We start from the raw sequence: 8,963 nt of genomic DNA, 5'->3' as shown, positions 1-8,963 counted from the left end.
TACCACCCTGCCATGACATAACCCTATGTCCTATGGCGGGAAGGGGTTAAAGGTGTTGTACCAGGATATAAAGTTATTCCCCTATCCACAATATATGATTGGTTAGGGTCCTAGTGGTTGGACCCTGACCAATCGCAAAAATGGGGGTCCCAATGGTCTCCACGTGAATGGAGCAAAGGACACACGAGCATGCCACAGCTACGTTTATTTCAATGACAGTGCCTGAAATTGTCGAGTATGAGCGCCAGAGATTGCTGAGCGCTGTCACTGAAGTTAATGGAGCTGCAGCACGCATCACACTCATCCTCACATCCAGCCATGAGGGGTTCATCGGAACACCCATTATTGTAATCGGTGGTCGGATCATAATGTTATCCCCTATCCTGTAGGCAGGGGAATAACTTTATATCTTGGTACAACCCTTTAAGCATCAAGTGAAGAGTCAGCTCTTGATGTGTTGGAAGCAGGTAAAATGGGCAAGTGTAGGAAACTGAGTAACTTTGGCGAAATAGTAATGACTAGACGACTGGAACAGAGCCCTCCAGAATACCAGGGAGGGCGGTTCCCAAGATGCAATGGTTAGTACCTACCAAAAGCGGTTCGAAGAAGGACAACTGGTGACAGGGTCATGGGCACCATAGGCTCATGTATGCATGTTGAGAGAGACTTTTGTTAAATGTAAATGAGCAAATTAAAGAAGTATAGGGATCATCGCACTGTAAGAGGTCATTAGATACCTCTACACCCTGGACAGTGGATTTCTAAATTACACTTTAGTTTTTTCTTGCTGGCACAACATTACATCTTTCCTCACAATTAAAACACTAATAAAAATGTAACTACAATACTCATCTTTATTTTAGAAAATAAAAACATTTAGCAAAAATGTAACATTATACACAAGTTTTCACTGTATACAAATCTGAAAACAATCGTCCCTGTTCATTCCCAGTGAAGGTACAATGGTAAACGGCTTTATGGGTCCGGATAGTCACAAATGGTAGAAGACTTCAACGTGTAGCGATTTGTAGACTCATTCTATGGAGCGGCAACGACTGCAGTATAAGATGCTGGTTTTAGAAGAACAACTGAAGACATGGTAGAGGATGTTGAGCCCTGGTAGTACCTTCTCATGCTTGCACACAACAGTTTAATCGTTTAGTATGGTCCGGCTCAGGGGTGGAAGTGGGCTAGGGGTCATCTGCTTTCAACTCTTCCACTAATCCGGCCAACTTCTCCATCCGGGATACTTGTTGATCTGAAAAGATTAGACCTAAACAAATGTTACTGCAATTAGAACAGGATTCTCTCCAGTCTCTCCAGGTTGCTCCATGATGTCGGGTAATCACTGAGAAGGATCATAAGAAATCACTGCTTTTGACAGGAACATAGTCTTATAACAGTGTACATTGACACTTACAAGGTGCTCTCAAGCTGGTGACAGACTGTCTGAGCAGTTAGAAGACTTAGAAGGTTCTTTAGGGATGCTTCTTTACCCAATTAGTGTAGGCACAGGTTAGACTGTTCATATCTGTGCAAGCGTCTTCGGCACACAGCTGACATAGATTCCCGAGCAGCCTGGCGGAAGCCCGGAGGACACCATGCTAGTCAACTGGGTCCTATGGACATCATTCATGTCAGTTAAGCATGGGGTCCAGCACTTCCAATGTTTAGCTCCTATGATGGAGCCAAACAATGGAAATAATAGTGCAAATGTGAATCCAGCCTAGTTTTTGGCTGTGGATGGAGGGTTTATTATACTATCAGGATCAAATATGGCTGGATATTCAGAGGAAGTGGATAGTTTGATTGAGAAAAGGAGGTCCATCCAAGTGTAAAATACCCCATTTTTAATTTAGCATAAAATGCCTTTATCAAAAATACAAATAGTGGGTGCCTTACTTGACTTATGGTCAGTAAATTACGGTGTAGCATAAGCAGAGGCAGTCAACGATAGCAAAGTACAACTCAAATGGTGCATTTCCTTGAAAGCCAACAAAATCTTGGAGATTTTCTACAGTGTAATTGGCTGTGAAAATCAAGACTTCTAGACCAACTTTTCTCAACTCCAGTCCTCAGAGACCCCTGACAGGTCATATAGGGGGGTCCCTGAGGACTACAGTTGAGAAACACTGTTCTAGACCAGTCAACGCCTTGATGGGCTGCGCCAGCTGTCTTGGCAATGCTGATTGGAGGACCGTCTCTGACTGATGCATATCGCAAGATATGGTGCATATTTCAAAATGTTGGTGCAGAAAATGAACATGGCATGGGGTGGAGGGGGAAGGGGAAGGAAATATACTGCAAATGTTCTGCTAATGTAAGCCTTTAAAAAGCTAAGTTGATATTTCTGTTGCCAAATTTTGTGCCTTCTGAAGTGTCTCTCGTTTTGATTGGAAAAATAGCTCTGCATACAACGCTGTTTTTCCAGTCAGAATTAGTGATGAAGGCTCCAAATGTAGCCCAACCTTTGCAGAAGTCCTTACCACCTCATGACATTAGCACAGTCTAGTCTTACAGTTTTCTTAAATCATAAGTCATAGGAGTACAAAAGTAACCAGTCATTTGTAGTAACTCATACCTCTTGTTATAGTTGTATATCTGAAGATCTGTAAGTTATAGCATTAACCTCTTCAGTGGCACGCCCGGAAATTTTCCAGGACTAGCTGCGCTGCCCATAGTGACATAGCCCAGAAGATTTCCTGGCTATGTTTCACTATAGGACCATGCAGAACACAATGCCATAAGCTGTGGCATTGTGCTCTGCCTGCACAGTCCCACAAAGAACCAGTGCAGGACTTTAAAAAAAGAAGCGGGAAGATATAACCTATCTACCGGCAACTTCCCGATTCTTCCCTGCACTGTTTACATCTGGCCACGGAAACCATCGGCTTTTCAGACGCCGGCTGATGGTCCGCGTGCAGGGAGAGCTGGTGACCAACTGTCAGATGATAGCCGGGCACCAGCTCTTACAGCAGAGAACAAAGAAAACCTCCAATCTCCGCTGTTTAACCCTTTACATACCGCAATCTCTGTGACCGCAGCATGTAAAGTGCTGACAGCTGAGAACGGAGAAAACCTCTGATCTCCGCTGTTTAACCCTTTAACATGTTGTGGTCTGTGCGACTGCAGCATGTAAAGGGCTGACAGAAGCAGAGGGCACCCTCTGTCACCATTGGACAGCTCTCCCTGCCACGTGGACCATCGGCTCGTCAGAAGCCGGCCGATGGTCTCCATGGCAGGGAGAGCTGGTGATCGGCTGTCAAATGAAAGCCGTGTCACCATCAGAACCCTCGCAATGTGATCAGGCGGTTCTGAAGGGTCTCAGTTGCATCCGGAGGCTTGAATATAGCCTCCGGGTCTGCCAGCTAAATTAGGCTATGGCGCTAAGACTCTTTCTGAGCTTCATAGCCTGTCTAATACCCTACTATGCCTCAGCATTCCAGAGTATTAGAAGAATAAAAAAAAGGATTATGCAAGTTCCCTAAAAAAGACAAAAATGTAAAAAAAATGAAAAAGTTAAAAAATTATAAAAAAAACAACAATAAAAATGCCCAAACCCCACCATTCTCCCTTTAGGGCTTATTTAGAAGGGCATATATCGGTCAGGTTTTCACGCCCGGCTGATATACGCTGCCCCTTTCTGCAAGGGAAGGAGCTAGTGCATTGAACTCCCGCCCCCTCTCTGCCTCTTGCTACTGTTTGCAATGGAGGGTTGGGTCAGGGGCGGAGCTAAGTTCCATCCTGTTCTGCCCCCTCCATTGCAAGCAATGGCGAGGGTCAGAGAGGGGACGGGATCTCAGTTCACCAGCTCCCCGTCCCATCTCACCTGTTTCTGGGCTGGTGCACTGAGCTGATTTCTGCAGGAAGCAGACAGCTCCATAATCACTGCAGTGGCAGGGCTCGGTATTGCATCAAATTTTCCATTCATTTCAATGACAGCAATGCCAGGGCTGGCCACCGCACTGAGAAGGAAGCTGTCTGCTTCCTGCAGATTTAAACTTAGTGCATTGGCCCTACAAACAGCTGATCGGTGGGGTTCCTGGTAACGGACTTCCACCAAGCTACTATTGATGATCTATCTTCAGGATAGGTCACCAATAGTTTACAAACTCTTTAATTCACTTCCCTCAGCCATAAAACAGGCATGCATTACTTAATACAGTTTGATAGAAGAGAAATCTGTAGGATGAGTTTCTGTTTGCTGGTGTAGACTGGATTACGGTCATGATTTGCACTCGTTACTTACCATGTTTCACCTGCTTCAGCGCTGATGCGACTTGATAACTGAACATGGATTCACAAAGGAATCCCTCTGAGGCATCTGCAAACAGAAGGATAGAAAAACGCATAAGCAACGTTCTTGACCAGACTGCACTATTGTATGTCCTGCCTACAAGTTGTAGAACATCTACGGACACTGGCCAGGATTCCAATCATTTCCACCTACTTTTACTGACATGTGCATATTATGGCCCCCCGTGCACGCTTATGGACTACTAGCGCCAAACACATGTCTAGGTTAAATGGCCGTTGATGAAACTGTCCCGCATCTGCAGGCGCGTGTAGTGTGTGTTTGCGATAGAAACATTACATTGTGAGCGTTACCGGCGACCATGACAGATATTAGGGACGACAATCTCTGTACATTGCTGCAGAATATGTTGGAGCTATAGAAGTAACAAGAAAATGAAGACCAGCACAAGTAACCATTTCTCCGCATTCACATGGGCGCTTGCGTATTTCGGTCTGTAAATACGCTGTTGCCTTGTGCTTTGCGGCGTATTGGTATTCTTTTACTTCACATAAATATGCAGCGTATTTCCGCATGTAATAGAAACGTGCGAAATCTTCTTGATTTTGTGGGTAAATACGTAGCGATTACGCAGGTTTCCTGTGTATTTTGTGTGCATTTGCGCATGCACATTGATTTCAATAGGCTTCTACAGTGCGTAATAGACACTAAGATACCGTGCTTCCTTAAAAAGAAGACCCTGTCTTATATTAACCCCTTAAGGACACGGCCTATTTTGGGCTTAAGGATGCAGCTATTTTTGGCAGATTTTTATATCCATTTTTCAAAAGCCACTTGTTGTCGCCGCGGCCATATAAGGGCTTGTTTTTTGCATGGCGAACTATAGTTTTTATCGGTGCCATTTTTTTTACTCTAAATCATCACTGTTATCTATTGGATAACAGTGATCACGTCCCCGGTGACATCTCTCTGCACATGGTACCCAGGAGCAGAGGGATTTAAAATTTCCCGGGGCACGAGCCCCTCTGCGCAGAAGGATACTTCAGGTCCCAGAAGATTGGGACATCGCAGAGGACCCGGAGTGAGTATTTTCACCTCTCCTTATGGATCCGATCCATGAGAGGAGATGGAACAAACTTCTTTCCAACCTTTTAAAACTTTTTCGTAATCGCCGCTTTCCATTGGATAGTGGCAATCACGTGCACAGGGGACCGGTCACCTCGGTCTCCAATGACATCTCCTGGTTCCCGGCTACCTTCAGGAGTCGGCATCCAGGAGACTTTAAATTTGCCGGGGCTCCTGGCCTTCTGCGCATGCGCGTGACGTCATACATCTGGCACACATATGCAGAAGAGCAGTGACGGGTCCCAGAGAACCAATTCCCCGTGGGACACCACGGACAAGGCGGGTGAGTAATCTCAGCTGCCCTGATGGATCGGATCCATCAGGGCAGCTGAATCTTAATCTTTTTTTAACTATTTATTCATTTAATTGCGATCGGCGCTATACACCGGATCACATTGCCGGGGAGGGGGGGGAGGGCAATAGGGCTTTAATTCTAAGAGGATGCATGTTTTTATGTCCTCCAGGATTAAAGCCCACTTAGCTAGGACGTAAAAAGGCAATGGGGCCGTCACTAAGAGGTTAAAGTTGAAAGTGTAAATTGTTACAGATGCCCATAATCCCACTGACAGATGATGTCACAGGAAATCAGGTGACCGCTGCAGCCAATGAGAAGCTGCAGTGTCACCATCCATTCTCCTGGCATCGGCGCTCAGACCCTGATAGCCGCGATGCCAGGAGTTCAAGAACATGATGCTGCATTTATCATTGGCTACAGAGGTCACGTGACTTCCTATGCCCCTCCCCCTGAGTCTGCAGCAGGCTGCAGTGCTGAGTCCTGGCGTACGCGTGTATCTCTGTATATTATTTTCACACAGGGCGTCCTACTGAAAAGGGGTTGTCTGGTAACCGGAGAGTCCTTAAACATAGACATATACCTTATATTTACTATCTACAATGCAGTAACAATAAAGCAATATGACCGTTGTTCTCAAACAGCTGAGCGATCTCTCCGAATATAAGTGCGAGATTTACTAAACTGAATAAGGCAAAATTCTGGCTCAATCTTAGGCTGAAGCGGTGCGCCCCCTGTGTACGTATGATGTAACTACACGCTATGCCTCACACTCACTCATCATCACCATAGCATCTACAGGGTGGTCCACGGAAAAGGACGGCAGCCCACACTGTCTATAAGAAAGTCTATCAATGTTGTCCATAGCAACCAATCACAGCGCAGCTTTCATTTCTTATACTGCTGAGGTAAGATGAAAGCTGCGCTGTGATTGGTTGCTATGGCAACAAAGATTTTCTTTTAGACAGCTTTGATGAGAGTGTGGTGACGGGCTAATATTCCGTGGCCCATCCTGTACAAGAAGCTTCATTAGAATATTGCTTACTGGGAAATATTGTAATTAGATGCGCCAAGAATATAACAAAAGTCTGGAAGCTGCTGAACAGTCCCCCCGTGGCTACAGAAATATGGCGGAGGGGGCATGCAGAGGGACCTCCATGTTGGTTCACCCCGAGTACTTTGTGGATTAGGAACAGAGGACGCCTTTACATTATAACTATTATTCCTAAGGGCTCGTGTCCTCGGGTGGTCTTTCACCGCCTATTACACATGCGTTGCACGGCCACGTAATGCGTGCTGAATGGAGCTAATGAGAGTAAATGGACCTTCATTAGTCCTTGCACATGAGCGTATAGACACTGCATGTAGATACCAGCGAGAACTAGATCGCAGCATGCTCTATTATCCGGCGTACCACGCAGAGTGAGCCGTATACGTTTGTATAAGCAGCGTATGCAAACCTGTCCATACACAATACATTATGTACGGGCGGCGATTCATACGCAACGCAGATATGACACAGCGGGGGATTAAAAACAAAAAGACAGCCACACTGCGCATGACCGCGGCCGTGAGATACGCAGATATGCGCAGTACACTAGCTGCCCGTACGCGGTATCACAAACACTGGTAAAACGCTGCGAGGGCACCTGTGGACATGAGCCCTAAGGCCGCTGAGTAATTCTCCCGAGCATGGAGATATGTATATAGATTGCAGTCGCCGTCGGGACGGGCTTCCCAATAATACACCATATCCCTGCAGCACATCATATATTCTGTCACACAAGTACCACGTCCGCTGCCGGATATCCATACTAATAGTATACATGCTAAAGTAAGGCCCAATGTCCACAGGCGGATTCGATTTGTGGAACCAGCGCTGGAGAACCGCAAATCAAGCCGTCCATAGGGATGCATGGATGTCCGCAAAGCAATGACAAGCATGCAGATGTGATTTTTCCCACACACCGCATACAGGGCTCAGGCAGGCAGATCAGCTGGAAGGTCAGTTTCTTACTCTGATATCTGATGTTCAAAGCAGCTTTCAAAGATGGCACCGTTGTGCTGACTTTCCACAATGCCCTGCGCTCTCCCCCCTCGGTGTGCGAGCTCCCAATGACTGGCCTCGCTCAGCTCCCGTCCTGGCCACGCCCACCTCTAGTGAACTAATCTAAGTCTCTTCCCACCCAGGCCCCGCCCCCTCTAAGTCCCTCCACAGGACAGCATGTTCTCCTGCTGTACAGTGTACTTAGAGGGGGCGGGGTCAGGAGAGACTGTCTATACTCACAGGATAAAATCCTGAACGACGAGAGTTCAGTGTAAACAGCAGCCGTTCAGTACTGAACGTCCGCTGTGCAAAGTGAATGGAGAGGGGCGGGAGAGAGCGGGGAGAGAAATCTCCTGCAGCCGCCCCACTGTGAAACAAAGATACCCGCTTGACAGGCACCTCCCCCCCGACCGTGACAAGTTATGGTGACAGCCCCCTCCCACCGTGCAACAAGTTATAGCAATAGCCCCTTCCCCCCTGCGACAAGTTATGGTGAGAACACCCCTCCGCCTCTCCCAGTGCGACAAGTTATGGCGACAGCCCCCCTCCCGTGCGACAAGTTACGGAGACAGTCCCCCTCCCGTGCGACAAGTTACGGATACAGTCCTCCCGCGCGACAAGTACACTGACAGCCCCCTTTCCCCCCACATGACAAGTAACACTGACAGCCCCCCCTCTTCCCCGCGGCGACAAGTTGTCAGCACCCCAACTCTCGTGGCGACTAGTTGTCAGCACCTGAACCCCCGCGGCGACAAGATGTCAGCACCCAAACCCCATGGCGACAAGTTGTCAGCACCCCAACCCCTGCGTCGACTAGTTGTCAGCACCCCAACCCTCGAGGCAACTAGTTGTCAGCATCCCAACCCCCGCGGCGACAAGTTATCAGCACCCCAACCCCCGCGGCGACTGGTTGTCAGCACCCCAACTCCCGCGGCGACTGGTTGTCAGCACGCCAGCCCTCGAGGCAACTACTTGTCAGCACCCCAACCCCCATGGCGATAAGTTGTCAGCACCCCAAACCCCACAGCGACTAGTTGTCAGCATCCCAACCCCCGCGGCAACTAGTTGTCAGCACCCCAACCCCCGCGTCGACAAGTTGTCAGCCCCCCCAACTCCCGCGGCGACTAGTTGTCAGCACCCCAACCCCCGCGGCAACAAGATGTCAGCACCCAAACCCCCATGGCGATAAGTTGTCAGCACCCCAAACCCCACAGCGACTAGTTGTCAGCATCCCAACCCCCGCG

The 8,963-nt window shown here is 47.9% G+C and overlaps 1 long non-coding RNA gene across 1 annotated transcript; it reads right to left on the bottom strand.

The window, feature by feature from the left end:
* Window positions 1-834: 834 nt before the first annotated feature.
* LOC136624884 (uncharacterized) lies at window positions 835-7,748 on the bottom strand. The gene is made up of 3 exons (XR_010792471.1): window positions 7,690-7,748; window positions 4,250-4,324; window positions 835-1,258 (listed from the first exon to the last, which is right to left on the bottom strand). It is a non-coding gene; the product is annotated as an uncharacterized lncRNA (long non-coding RNA).
* Between the last annotated feature and the right edge of the window lie 1,215 nt (window positions 7,749-8,963).

The sequence above is a fragment of the Eleutherodactylus coqui genome, chromosome 4 (genome assembly GCF_035609145.1).
Source record: "Eleutherodactylus coqui strain aEleCoq1 chromosome 4, aEleCoq1.hap1, whole genome shotgun sequence".
Lineage (NCBI taxonomy): Eukaryota > Metazoa > Chordata > Amphibia > Anura > Eleutherodactylidae > Eleutherodactylus > Eleutherodactylus coqui.
This window is presented reverse-complemented; position numbering and strand designations above follow the sequence as displayed.